The sequence below is a fragment of the Strix aluco genome, chromosome Z, assembly GCF_031877795.1.
Source record: "Strix aluco isolate bStrAlu1 chromosome Z, bStrAlu1.hap1, whole genome shotgun sequence".
Lineage (NCBI taxonomy): Eukaryota > Metazoa > Chordata > Aves > Strigiformes > Strigidae > Strix > Strix aluco.
Genome location: NC_133971.1, coordinates 41,661,392 through 41,676,762, shown reverse-complemented (window position 1 = coordinate 41,676,762; position 15,371 = coordinate 41,661,392). Strand labels below are relative to the sequence as shown.

Below are 15,371 nucleotides of genomic sequence, written 5' to 3'. Positions count from 1 at the left end.
CCTTAAAAACATGTTCTGGAGAGTTTTACCATGATTAGAGAATGCAACACACACAAAAATATTGAGAACAACTGGAGCCATGCGCAAGCTGAACTTTGCTCATGTAAGTAGTGACAGCTGATGAAATTGCTGGAGTTTCTGCTCATTAAGGAGATATCGCTGCAATTAGGGGCCTGACCTGTTCCCATTACAACCAGCGAGAACATTGCCACCGAAGCACGGGGCCTGCAATGTTTGTGTGCTGGACCTGAGACTCTGGAGAGAGAGGAGGAAAGACAAGGCACCACCAGCCTCAGAACTAGGCTGTTCTACACGGTCCTGAATCCGCACTGATGGTTATGGCAGGACTGCTGCAGGTCTCTGCCAGGGCTTGGGTGGGACCATTGCCTGGTGTGGGAAAGGCAGAGATTTTGTTTGTTTCCTTTTTTTTTTTTTTTTTTTTTCAGAAATGTTGCCAGAACAGAAAAGCTGCTAGTTAAGGGGGATCCCGGGCAACACTTCAGCACTACCTCCCATCCCATCACCTTCCTACTCCTTCCCCATGGCTACATACTCCTGCCCTCAGATGGATGGGATAGGAGGGGAATAACACTCCTGAAGATATCTTCATCTTTTCAAATTGTCAGAAGAAGAGGATCCAACCAAGTTCAGGACTCAATTCTCAGGACTGAGAAACGGAGCACAAATCAGACACTGCATGTCCTACATCCCACCCCATGCTGTACCCACAAGACAACTCTCTTACTGCTGTAGCAGGAGCTCGTTATTCCTCACATGGACCTGGTTCTCCAAGACACAAGGATGAAAGCTCCATGGTTAAATTTAACTCCCCTGAATTTCAGTCACCGTCACTAAGCTGTTGCCTGTAGCCTACAGATAAGAAGAGATGCCAAGGAGACACCCCTGACACATTGTCATAGCCAAATGAAAACCACTGCTGAGAGATGACGCTAGTGATTTAGACGTTGGCTTTTTATCCATTAAGTGTGACCTGTTCTTTAGGATAATTGTCATCCTGTTAGATCTACCCTTCTAATGAATCACTACTGCTCCTGAAAGACACAAAAGATAAGGTTTGGAGGTTTTTTAATAGCTCATTTTCTTCTGACATGCTTTTTAACTATGTCCATTTGTAGGTTTGCTTTGTTGTACGACATCTAAACTTTCACAAGTCCAGATCTCCCAATGGCACCTTGCAGTCCCCAGCTTGTATAAACTTATCTAGCCACACCAATTTAGGAGAGACCTGCACATCAGCACTTGCCGAGATCTTGCCTGTTATTGCCCTTCAGAAAGAAAGCAACACTAGATTTGTAAGCAATTTCATAAGGATATATTTTGGCATTTACATCTTGCTTACTTTCACCATCTTGACAGCTGGGCATCCCATGATGATACCAAAGGCCAAATACTCCTGACAGAATTGAGGAACACAACTGACAAGTGAACAAAGCTGGCAGTTCTGTGGCCCAGGCCCTCAAACCACCATGCCGCCTGTTCTCCTGCAACCACACCTTTGGCACATGCAGTGTGCAAGGAGGCTGCAATACACTTCAAGTGCCGTGGCATCTTTATCTTCTGCAGCCAACCTTTCTTTGGTCTATTGGTGCACTATAAAATCATTTGAGTTTGGGACAATTGATTTCATTACAAGCTACCTCCAAACCCAAGGAAGACAGTAACATTACCGGAGATTGAATTGCCTCTTCTGTCCACTAAGATCTATTGCAGGTAAAAAAACAAAGGTCGTTTAATCTTCACATATATTATTTTTAGTAATGGTATAACAGCCAAAGTCAAGCAGTATAGCCATTCCAGTAAACCCAGTCTGCTACAGTCAAAGCATCCAAGACTCCATCTCCATGCTGAGAAATCCTGTGTGGAGTCAGCATCTCGCAAGCTCTGTATTTCCCTCTTTCACTGCACCTAGGCTCTATTTTCATGTCCTTGGATGGTCTTTGCACGTCCTATGGTAACTGGCCAATCTCACGCCTCCACGTAGCGTATGGGTACTACAGGGAGGGATGCAAGGGGGCTCGAGGCACTGTGCCTCGCAGGATCATTTCCTGAGCTTTCAGAGCTTGCTGGGGACATTCCTAAATGGATCTTATCTCGGACTGATCCCCTCTAGCCCCATAGCATGGCATAGCACAACGTCGGCAATGTCAGGAAAAGGCAGTGCTGCACTGAGATCTGCTTCCAGACACCATTTTCAACTCGAATGTACTGGAATGACATTTATCTCTGTGAATGTCATGGAGCAGAAACTCATTATCCTGCCTTAACAATGAGACAACAGGAAGAGACTTTCTCTATTTATACTATTATTATTTTTTATTACCATGCTATGCAGTTAAGAGCTGGGTATGGACATGCAGAGGGAGGAGAGGCACAAAGCCAGACTGCATAACAGGGAGTGCTTTGGTGGTTTTCTCCCTTCATGAAAAAGTGGTCAAAATGCAGCCATGCTTCTGGTAGAAACCATGGCAAGGGAGAGCTCCAAACAGGGAACAGCAGAAGGATGCTGAATTGGCCCCATGGCTTCACTTAAGAGCTCTTCCCTGGAGGGAAATGCACAACAGAAAACATCAAAGCCTTTAGATAAATGAGTAACAGGCAGGGAACATCATCATGAAGTGACCAGATGCAAGAGCTGAGCTCTCAGTACTGAGGGGAAAGGTTAGGATTGGAGATGGGCTGAAAAATGCACTGAAGGTGAAGGCAAACAGGTTATGCTTGGTGCCACAGAGAAGGAAATCCAGAGAAAAGCTGCTAGGAAACATGATATGAGCAGCACGATGGACTAGGAAATGGTGGCATCTGCAGCTGACTTGTGAATGGGCAAGAGCCTGAATATGCTCAGGCCAGAACACAAGTTTAAATTGTTTAGATAGAGAATAAAGGATACAGAGGTCACCTGATGGATCTAAGCTTACACAGATCTCTCACTCCCTTCTACGCCACTAATCATCCTCCTCCTCCTCTCACATGCAAGCATGTGTTTTTAAATACTCTTTTAAGAAATCTGAATGAAAGTCAGGGCAACTTAATTAGAATAAAATGCTACTTATAGTCAAAGATTTAAATCATCTGTTTGAAATGTCAAAGTGGCTTTCAAAAGTTCACAATGAAATGGAAGAGATGGCAGATGTCATCAGCTGACAAAGGAAATCATACCAGCTTTCCATCCCTGTACACATCCAATCCAGTTGTTCAGAATATTTTTTTGTGTGGTTTGAAATAAAACGTTTGCAATGCTTCCCATTTCTTTATTGCAAATCAGGACTGAAATATTTAATTGCTGAAGTTCAGAAACTCTTAAAATCCATATCAAGCAGGATTCGACATGTGCTGTATCACTCAATAGAAGAGTTGGAGAGTACATTGCAAAAAGATGCTAGACTTCACTGAGTATTTATTTTGGTGGCAACAACTAGATCTGGAGATCCCAGAGGAAAACTGTGCAGTGATTTACAAGTTCCTGCCTACGTGTTTCCACAGGGAAAAGAAGCAGCCTCCTTAAATAGCATCCTAGAAGCCTGCTTAAATAGCCTTGACAGGCTTTGGTGGAAGCTCCTCTTAAACCCTCACGTTTCACAAGAGAAAAGTAAAGAGTAGCCTTCTGAGCCCTGTTTTCTTGGAGAAGAAGTTGAAGCAATTCAGGTGCACCAAGTCAGAGTGCTGGTCTTTGCTGCATTCTTGACCTCAGCTCCTACACCAAGACCTCCATGACCAAGCAACTCACCACGAATTACCAGCCAACTGAACCACTTTCCCTGCAGCTGCATCACCCTCTCCCATTCAGCAAACTGGGAAACCAGTGCCTCTCTTCTGAGACCAAAAGGAGCAGGACAGGCTGTTCACAACACAACTCATGTCAGGCGTTTGATTCGGGACCATCGGAACACCACGTGCCTGCAGCCTCCCAGAGCGTGGGTGTCTTTGGCCGACACTGGTATGTAACCGTTTCAGAAGGTACTCAGGATCAGGAGGTTGCAAGCTGGATCCTTACAGATTTGAGCACTCTCCAGGAAATCTGGGAGAGAGAAAGCTCTAGAAGAAAAGGCCCCCAACTCATGCACCAGACACTTGCTGCATCTTTTGCCTGTGCCCTCATTAGCATGCCGCTTTGGGGCTGTGGTGCAGTTCTGAAGCCAGTGTCTGCTCATCTCCACCTAAAAGCTCATTCTACTTAATATTTGGTCCCAGGGACCAGACCAAACCTACTGGAAAACAAAGTTCCTGGACCACACAGTGTTCTTGTCAGGGCCTCAATACCAATTACTTTGATCTACGATCTCTAATGGCACTTGCAAATAAAGACACATCTGCTGATAAATTCTTAAATGTCTCTCTCACCAGCTCACAGCTTGCCCATTTCTTAACACTGCATTTGGTCTACAGGAACTGAGCTCCTAGAGCTGTCGCCTGCCACGCAGCATCTTACACAGCCCACGGGCAGCCAGGTTGCCTTCCTTCGTTTGCTCTTTCAATCTAACAGAATCACTCTTGCAAGATGCTGTGTCAGAGACACCACTGCAGTACAAAACCTCGCTGCAGCATGCAGAGTTTTATCAAAGGTTGCATCATGCGTTTTTTTTTTTTTTTTTTTTTTTCTTTTCATCTAGGTTGGAAAAGACCTTGAAGATCATCCAGTCCAACCATTAACCTAACATTGACAGTTCCCAACTACACCATATCCCTCAGCGCTATGTCAACTCAACTCTTGAACACCTCCAGGGATGGGGACTCCACCACTGCCCTGGGCAGCCCATTCCAACGCCTAACACACTTAAAACACTATAAGCAACAGCAAACCCCATGTGTCCTGCCGGTTTCCAGCTACGGCTGCAATACAGCAGCTCAGATGCTCTGGTTCCTTGTTGTTACTGTTTACCAACCATGTTATCATGCAACAGTGTTTTACACAAAGAAGACGAGTTCCTTTACCTCTCAGTGCTGATGCGGTAGCGAGCCTCCCGGTTACCGATGTTGCGAACCAGCAGAGTTTTCTGGGAGCTGTACTTGACTGGACAGACGGAGAAGTTCAGCTGGTCAGGGAAGTCCAGGATAGCTCGGGCACCTATAGCTCAGATTGGCACAATAAACTTTTCCCTTTCTGTGATGCAGGTGAGCTGGCAGAAATAATCCTGCAGGGAAAGAAACAATCTCAGCACAGTGCATTCAGTACCATCCCACGGCAGAAGAAAAACTGCTGTTTTCTATGACTCTAACAGTAGCATCCAGCAATGTCAAAGTACTTTTTACCTTAGCGACCTTTCATTCCTGCAGCATGACTTGAACAGGGCTGTTAACTTGCAAAGAAGAACCAATCCCATTGATTCACCTGCTTTCACAGCAAGCTGGCAGAACCAGACAAAATTATCTGATACTTTGATTTGGAGGCACCAAAATAGAGCAATTTCATGTAAGGGATTCCAGTAGTAACAAGAACCCGCTTCGATCACCACCGCAGATGATCAAAGGCTCCACTAAGCACCCAGCTGTGCCACAGCACTAACTCCAATCCCAGCAACGCAGCGACTTCACTGACACTGGCCAGGGGATGCTCAGGTGCATTTTCAAAAGGACTTTGCCACAGGCACAACCAACACGCAGTCTTTGGTGAAATATTTAACAAGCTGGACACGGGAATTGTTTTAATCTCAGGTGAGCGTAGGGTAAGTGTGTATTTCCCACCCCTTCCCAGAGCATTATAGGGACAAGGCTGGGGACACACACCCTTAAGAAGCTATCTGATCTATCTCCCCACCCCAGAACTGGCTCAGCTCTACACCCAAACTATTCTTGCAAGATGTCTGACAAGTACTTAAAAGCACTAACAATTCCACCCCTGCGCTCAGCAGCCTATTCCAGCTCTACCCTAGACTTAAGAGTTCTTCCTGTGTCTAATCTCAGCTTCCCTTTCCAGCTCACCTAGCCTCAGGGGACATAGGAAATAGCTTTGCTTCCTCTCTGCTGCAGGGTTGATGCCTTGTTAGCATGCCTACCTGAGGCAGGTGGTAGCAGGAGCTGCAGATGGGAGACACTGGGACAGCCCTGCCAGAGCAAACTCAACTGTGCTACTCCCCGGCATTGGCTTGATCACAAAAGAGACAGACAGTTCCCCCAGCTGTCTGGCATTTAGCAGTAGGAAGGCAAATCAAATCACCCAAATCATTTCACTGTAGGGAGGAGCAGATCCATCTCCAGATGGACGGTGTGCCATCGCAGGGCTGCAAGTACCCCCTTGCCCCCGCTGAAATCACTGGTAAAACTGTTGCAGTAGGGCCAGGAGCCATTACCTCCAGCAGCTCTCTTATCCATGAGTTGATGGAACCTCTGCATCTTATCACTCGCTTGCTGTCCTGATCTTTTTTCCTCGGTGCTTTGAAGCCGTCTGATATTTTTATCATTGTTGAAGCAGCAAGCAGATAATTTGATTTAGGAATTGCACACAACAAACTCTTAACCAGAACAGATTCAGATTCCTCTGTGCTTGGGATTTCCTGCTCTCCCACACCCGCCCCCTCCAAGCCTGGAAGGGACCTAAGGCAGCCAGAGGAGGCACAGACACAGAGCTACTGCTTTAACACAACAACTAACACCCAGCGCTACCCACCAGCTGGGGTTTAAGGTTGCTGTAACAGATGTTGTCACAGCCAAGATGTAAAAAGAATAAAGAAGGATCTTCTTCCCTAGACATATCAAATATTAACACTGGACCTTGCAGAAGGGCTTTTGCTTCTCGTATTTGGAAGGTAAAATACCAGGAAGGGAACTGCAGCAAACGTCCTACAGAACTGAGTATCACATTTCAGGAGAGTGTTTCATCTTCAGCAAGTCTTTCTGAATTAGCAATTTTGTACTCAATCCTGCAGCCTAAGCCATCTAAAATAAAAGGGATGGGCAGCCCATGGGAATTTAAAGCACCTACTATCTGAGTACCCCACCCTGCCATTTTCCTACTGTTCCACATGCATCTTCCCTCGTAAACGCTCAAGGAAGCGCAGGGAGGGAAAGCACAGCCCGTCAGTCCCTGCTGCAGCAGCTAACAGCATCCTGCAGTGCCAAGAGGGGACCAGCTGCAGACTGCCCGACCACAGCCTGGAGCAGACCCCACAGCAGTCTGTGGGCTATAACCAGTGCGTAAAAACCGCGATGACTTCAGACATAATGTTCCGCTGTCTCGCTACCGTGTCCAACACCCTAGGCATTAAGGTGACTCTAGTTTTCAAAGGTGGCGGTCCCCACTCTGATCAGGCTCACTTTGGGTCTTCCAAATAACAGGTCACTTTTAAACAGATCTCTGTATCTACCGTTAGTGGAGCAAACCCATAATCACACAGCACTGGACAGATACCAGAAACCAACACCTTGGGAGGCCGCCCCACCACAGACAGAAGACTCTCTTATCTCTGAAACCAGCAGACATGACATTAAATGTTCCATCACTGAAGGATAAAAATGGCCTGAAACACATAAGAGACTCCAGCCTATGAGAGCATAATCTTCACCATGGGGAAAGAGTTTCCCCCCGTTCTATATCCAGGGCAACCCCACTGGAACCAGGACAGTCCTCAAAACCCACAGCAGATGCCCTGTTCTGAATCCAGCCCAGCAGGTTCAGCTTCCACTGAAGGCACCAACCTCTCTGGACCTCCAGTCTCACCTTGTTCTCCTCAGTGTTGAACTGGATGCGGAAAGTTGAACACATGCCAGGTGCTACCTTACAGCACACACCACCGGGGCTGGTGAACTTGAAGTAAGACGACGTCTCCAAGACAACCTTCACCAGCTGAGAAACCTGCAGGAAAGACAGGAAACTATGATTTTGCCACTCATGTGGAAACATGAGGAGAAAATACCTGGCCATGCCCTGGGGACATCCTGCCTTAACCACCTTTCCAAAGCACTTTTAACTCTTGAGGTTGTCACAACCCAGACTGGAAGCCCAGGAAGTCGCAACAGTTCCGTGATCCCCTTGGGTTAAATTAAGGTGAAACGACACCAAACGACCGGTTAAAATGTTTTACTTGCAGTAGAAAACAAATTAAACTTGGAAAAGAATAATAAACAATGTGATCTCTTATAAATCTGTAAGAAATAAAAGAAAGGAAAGAAATAGAAAGGTGAGAAAGAGAGTCAAAGAAATCTGGATCAGCACCCCTGGATCCAGAGTTGTCTCAGGTCCGACCATCTTGGGTGGTGGGTGCACACACAGCAAAGTTTCAGTTTCATCTTATCAGCTGATTAACACACTTCTGCTTCTGGGGCAGAAATGCTCACCTCTCGTCAGGCCTTGTCGCCTCTTCAATGGTGAAGGCACAAAGTCGTTAGCAAGGCAAGCATGGTGTCTGGCTTACACAATAGAGCCACACAGTACCGGGCTTACACAGTGCAGACAGTGATTAACGGTCTTTGCGCTTGAGGGGAAACTTTTGGTTTCACTCAGTTTCCCCGCTCTGAGGCCCACATACGAAGTTTGTCAATACAACTGCAAGGGAGTGGGGGGTGCGGCCTTCCATACACCCCCGCTCCCTCGGGTGACATTCCTTAGACTAATCACAAAGGCCACAGCTTGTCCTGGAGGTTTTCTGTGTCGATGAATGTTTGAGGCATCAATTCCTTCAGTTCCTTACAGAGGTACATTCACCTAATACACCAGGATGGAATCCATCCTGCCAGGGCAAAACAGCTCTAGGCCAGAGGCAGTAGGGCAACGCCCTGCTGTGAAGGAATCACCGAGCAGGTGAGACACCAGCAGCACCAAGCGATAATACCTGAATCAAGTCCACATATCAACCAGCCCAAAGAACCTGCGGGCTTCTGCCTGCACACACCCAAGCAGTCATGCCTCTGGAGGGGGATGAAAGACCTGAAGGCAAAACAGTACCTGTTATACTGGGGGGAGGAAGAAATTCACTACTGACATACTGGGTTTGAGTGGGGCAGTCAAGCTGCAGTGCTACAGTCATGCAGGCAGACCAGCAAGAGGAGGAGACCACAGACACTGTGGCCTTACTGGGAATAAAAGGAAACCTGAAGAGCAAAACGAGGAACATAGAAAGACAAGGAGACAAGAAACAAGGAGATGGCTAAGGGAATTTAAAGGGGGCTGTAAAGAAGCAAGGGAGAAGCCCAATACACTACAAGGAAAGTCTGATGCAGAAGATGAGAGCGGTCAACTTGCCAAAATGATGGAAAGCCAGACAACCCCCCAGGCTGGGCCTATCAATTATGGGCTTCAGAGGCATTTTCTGCCTTGAGATACATGACCAGCACTGACTCACAGTGTGGTTTCATTATTAAAAGCCACTCTCGGCTCTCTGGAGGCTCTTGCTGCCTGGTGCCTGTAGCCAGGCAGCTGCCAGTGCAGGCAAGGCAGATTTCTGGGCATTCCTCCCCACACCCAGGAGTCCAGGCAGGCACCTTGCTGCAAGTTTCTGCCCTCTGGGATACCACAAGCACAGACACAGCAAATAGGTGTTTTCTAGCACACTGATATCAACCCCTGAGCATCAAATCTCATCTCAGAAAGTCTAAAACAGGCAATTTTGACTGACAGGCAGCTTCGCTGATAAACAACAAACACACGTGAGGCTTGGGAAAAATGGAGGTTCATTCTTCACCACCCGCTCGAGCCTGATAACCCATGGCCAAGGCAGTCCTGAAGTCTCCAAACGCCCTTTGCTCCCAGCAGTGCCCTGGGACAGCGAGTTCCAGGAGTCAATTTCACACTGCAGACAAACATTTTGGTCACCAAGTCCCTTGGGAGATAAGCTAAGACCTTCAGCAAAAGCCACCCAGAACATCGCTGAGGGTGGTGAGGAGCAGCCTGAAGACAGAAAAGCAATTTTACAACACACAGGGAAGAGCAGTAACTATACAGCAAAGCACTTCTGTATTTGCATGATTACAGAGCCTCTATCTGGAATATATACTTTGCTGTCAGCTGGATTTTTATGGATCAGACAACCTCAGGCTACCATGCAGTATAGGTCAGTGTGATTTGGAGGAATCTGTGAAACTGGTGAGAAAAGTTTGAGACAGAGTACAATGTTGCTGGACATCACCAAAAGCCAACAAAATTAGAATATAACCACTTCTCTTGGGATTATCATCTCTATGTTTGTATACTTAAATATGCCAAGGATTTTCCTTAAAGCTGATCTTACTTTTACACCAGAGCTGTCCAATGGCTGAGGTCTTACTAGCTTCAAAACTAACTCCTTTTGGAAAAAATCAACAGCTCACACATTGCCTCCCCTTTACAGGGCATAAAAATCACAAGGTGCAGCTGTACAAGTTTATTAATTTTTACTGGGAATAGCAGACATGTTGATGCAGATGTTCTTTTCCACTGGAGGAAGCATGAATAGAGCAAATTGACTGTTTGCCTGTTGGCTGGTACTTGGGAACGTCAAATACTTTGAAGTGCTGTCTGGATAACAGAGCAGCTGAAGCCAAAAGCCTTAATGGGAACAAAGCAGAGCTATAGGAAAAAAGAGAAGCTGAGGCACATTTTAATCAGGACAGAGGATACTACAGCAAAGAGTGCCCAGAATCAGCGTGGACCCCATGAATGGTATCCCTTGGATAGGGGCACCCACGCTGCTCTTTCCAGTATTCCCAAGCTAAACGCCAGGCCAGGAATGGCGCAGGACTCTCCAGGAACAACTGAGGGACCACCCTGCAACTGTCTTTGCCAAAGGGTCTTCCATTTCCAACCATGTCCCTGTCAAAACCTGTTATCTCAGAATACATTTTGACTTCTCTTGCTGTTCCCCCACCTGCAACATGCCCTGACAGCTTTTTTTGTCCACTTGTTTGTTTTCCAACAAGACTGGTAGATTTGGAGGGGGGGTTAATTCACGTGCTCTCACGTACACTTCCACCTGCCCATCCTGCCCTCCTCTCACGTACACATCTTACTCTTTATTACAGAACAGTATCTTTAATTACACCTTTCTTTTTCTGAACATTCTCTGCTTCCAGCACACTTACTCTTACGTGTCAAGAGAAACCCTTGCATGTACAATGTTCTCTCCCAGAGCACCTTCCCACTCAGCTCCTTTCCTCCCTCCTGTCTTTTCCCACCAGCTGCTCTTGGCACATGCCTCATTCAAGCAAACGTTTCCCCTGCCGAAATTCAAAAGGTCTCAATTTTCCTCCTTACAGTGCAACAACATTGCTGGCATTTTTCAACTTCTCCCTTCTCAACTTTCCCGGGAAATCTCAAAACGATCACAATTTTTTCAAGTGAAGGTGGAGACCTTCAAGAGAACATTACTCTGGATGTGCTGTGGTTCTCCAAAGCGAAAGCAGAGAGCCACGTTGCTTAGAAAAACCTGAGCAGAACTGCATTAAGCTTAGCAGGAGCCTAAAGTGGCACCTAAAGGCCTCCCACTGCTTCTGCTAAATCAGTCCGTTTCCCCTGCTGCTTCAAAACACCCTTCCTGGAGTGCTAATGCCACTAACCATAACTTCCTCCAGCATGGAGAAGGCTCAAGCCCTGGGCTTTGACAGTGAGCTGCACAGAGGCAGCTAAACAGGCTGTGAGAGGCAGAGGTGTCCTGCCAGAAACGGAGATTAACCAGGGAGCCACCAGCACATGGTGCACACTCGAGGTAAAGCAGGAGAGCAGAAAGAACTGTACAACCCTCAACATTCCCATCAATCCAGGGCTTTCAAGGGGAAGGACGCTGACTAGAAAAGCTCCTTTGAGTTAGATACCACCAATGCACGGCCAAAATCAGGGGGAGGATTCCCAGCATGGGAAGATTTCCACTGTCTTGCAAAATAAAGGTGGTGAGACATTTTATTCTGGATGTGCTGTGCTGCAGCAGGTAACTTGTTATGCTCTAAACCACAGGAATTACACTGCTCTCCTCTTCCAGCACAGTGTTAAAGCTCCGCATCCCAGCACTTACCTTGTCAGTGTTCCTCAGAATCAGTGGCACTTCGTAGACCTCGACGGGGACGTAGTTCTGAAATACCACCTCTGAAGGAAAAGGCTGAAACAAGCTCTGCTCCAGGTCAACTGCTGAGAACTGGAGAGGCAAGACAGAGCGGTGAGAGGAGGGTCAGCTGCTGGGAGAAAGATTCATGAAAGAATCCTACCGATCTCCAGTGGAGTACAGTCTCTTGGTGAGTACGTCCACGTGGCTCACGCTAGGGAAACAGCCCCCCACCTGTGTTCTGAGCTGATCAAAAGTTTCTGGACCACACTGAGCAGGCTCAAGCTAAGAAGCTCTTTTGGCGGGTGTTCCTCCAGGTTTCCTTCTCCAGAATGCAAGGCAGCGCTTACTGCCAGCAGAGCCCTGTGCTAACGTGGTCACACAGCTCCAGAGCACTTCCTGGAAGAGCCACGAGTACTCACGGAGCAAGCGAAACCCAAGAATTTACACGAGACTCCATGGGAAACAATTTTGGGATGATCTTTACTCTGAGACAGAGAGACCGAGTCCCACACATCCCTAAATACCTTTTTGATAGAGAGCCTAGAAACCACTTAGAAGACCACACTACCAGGGGAGGTAAGGCTAAAAAGAAAGTAACACAGTAGTTGGGAAAAAGACAAAGGAGGTGAATGCTGAATAGTGGTAAGGTTTAGCTCTTTTCTCAGCATTACTGGGCAACTTGAGTAAGACTGGACTTGGTATCTCCTTTATCCACAGGCTTTAAATAGATGCTTTATTATATTCCATTATTGCCATTTCATTTAATACCACCGCAGAAGCACGTCTGAAAATATACACAAACCGCAAATGTTCACAGAGCAGAGGCAATACTTGAGAAAATTCCTCCCTGCTTTGTCTCCCCTCTCCCAGATGCACTGTTCCCACTCAAAAGACCCAGGCAGGCCTCCTGCTGCTCCACAGGAGCCATGCTCACACGGCAGCTTGTGCCTGCAGCACGCTGCCAGCTATGTGTGCGCTCATCTGATGCGTTCCCAACCTCCTGTGCTGCCTAGGGCAATCCTTAACCAAATGGTTACAGGTATCTTGCTGCCAATTTTCCACTCAACAGCCTACCTCAGCGATCCACCCGTTTGGACTGTGTGCTACAGTGAGCAGTCCTGTGAGAAAAGCAGCTTAAACATACATCTAAGTGATCCAGAGAACGCACTTCCACTCCCCTCTGCCCAGGGCAATTCCCCTGTATATCTGGCAGCCTGCAAAATCTAACACCCTGTAAAGGTCCCACACATTGTTCCAACCCAAAACATTAATGCACTTGGTTTTGTTAAATCTTAAGTAATTACTATAGGCCCTCAGCCTTCAAAGGCCAATGCTGCCACCGTTGAGGGAGTCTCATGACCCCAAGCATTTGACAGTGACTACACCAAAGCACGAGGTGGCTATTTCACCAGGAGGATGGAAAATGGCAAGCTCGGGCCCTTGTGGCCTGCCCCAGCCTTCCCCCAGTATCAGCTAACCTCCAGCAAAACCCACCAACTTCAGCAGAGGTTATTTATATTGACTTAGCGCAGATCAGGACTTCCAACCTCTCACCAGGGAAAAACGTTCTACCTTTCCCCAGCAGAAGGAACTCCACCACCACCAGCAGTTTGAAAAGACAACAGGCCCTAGTCACTGAGGTATTCAGATGAGCCGGAGGCACTCCTGTCACAAACACACACCCTCTTCAAATGTCACATCAAACAGCAAGGAAAAGGACAGGAAAAGGCTACCTTGTGATGGGAGGTTTCACCCATGTCTAGAAGCTGGGTAATCCGGGGCCGCCTCATCTCCCGGGTGCTGGCCAGCCTCTGCTTGGTGGTAAGAGACATCTCCTTCAGGAAGGCAGAGGGAGTCAGCTGAAACGCAAAACACCAGCAAGAGCTACAGAAATGCCTTTCTGCAGAAAGACTTTTCTCGTTCAAGTGCCACTGATGAGTAATTTGTGATCACAGCCACTAGGATAGTCCTGGAAGTCCCGTAAATTACCTGCTGAAATGTTTAACATCAGTAAACTAACGATATAGAGCGGAATACACACGCTCTAAGCAAGTGGCTCTGTCCCATTAGCTTCTCCTTCATGAGATGATGTGACATGTTTGGGGATTTCTGCTCTTCGGGTATTTGTACCCTCTTGAGTTTTGCTGGATTGAGCCAGAGACCTTTGAAGAGAGCGGGGAGGAGTTATCAGACATCCCCTAACTTCACCCTTGCACAGTGCTCACAACCAACACGCAGGTGGAGATGGCACTGCTGGATGAGTCAGAGGAAAGCAGAAAAGCAGCGTTGTGCCAAGACTGAGGTGGAGAGGAATGGGTCCAAGTTTTCATTATTTCTTTTCCATTAGCACTTGTTTTCTCTCTGTTCTGGCCTCACAGACCCCTCCACAGAAGGATACAGAGATATCTCCTTGACAGAGCCTCAGCACTGGGTCACCTCCAGTGAAGGGAGCTCCAGCCAGCAAAGGGGACAGTTGTGGATGGGAAGGAGGAATCGCCCTGGATCCACTGCTGTTTGCAGGGCTGCATCTGTGCTCCACACAGGACACGAGATACCATGAAACAACTCTTTTGGAAGCTATTCTATCGGGAACCAGCCGTGTCCTGTCAAGACTCCAGGCGGTTTGAGCAGCCTACCACATGCCCAGCGGCCCAGAGGTGTGGCCAGGGCAGCACTGGCAGGTATGCCCACGTGACAGAAGATGTTACTGCCCACACAGCAAAGAGGACGGAAGGAAGCAGATGTTTGTGCTTCAGCTGTTCCCGTGCAATGCCCAGTACATTCCTTTATCTCGGCTTCACTGGCACGTTCAGGCAAGACCCTGGACTTTATCCTGAAGCAACACAGTCCACCCCCCACTGCACCATGACAGCCCCCTCCAACAGAAGCATGGCAGCAAACAGGTGGGGAGGTGGTGCCTGGCTCCACAGCACCCTGACAACCGGAGGGGAAGGCAGAGGAGGGACAGGGGCAGCTTTCAGCCTTAACCCAGCTCCTACCTGGCCCCCAGCAGGTACTTACAGTCACACGCTGCTCTGCCTCTCTGACCAGCTTCGGATAACAACGTACTGCCACCTTACTCTGGAGTCCATCAGCCGTTTTGGAGGATCCCATGGACCGATGAATCTTGCCAGTGGCCATGACTAGGCAAACCTGGAAGGAGTAACAATGAGACTTTGAAAATCCAGAATCCCATTCACAGCAGACCCAAAGGATACACCTGTGTCTCCAGGCTGTGGAATCCTTCCTAAGTGGAGAACATAAGGCCGTCCCACACTGTTTCGTGATTAGACCATATTTAAGTGGCAGAGTTAAGATTCATAGAAGTAAAACTCCATAAAAATATTCCCTGAGACAAAAAAGCCTTTTGCTGTGGGTGCAGTCCCACGAGCCACAACTATATCTTTT

At 47.6% G+C, this 15,371-nt stretch overlaps 1 pseudogene; it reads right to left on the bottom strand.

Annotated features, from left to right (window-relative positions):
* LOC141918784 (hydrocephalus-inducing protein homolog) overlaps positions 1–15,104 on the bottom strand; it is a 94,892-nt pseudogene extending 79,788 nt beyond the window's left edge.
* Between the last annotated feature and the right edge of the window lie 267 nt (positions 15,105–15,371).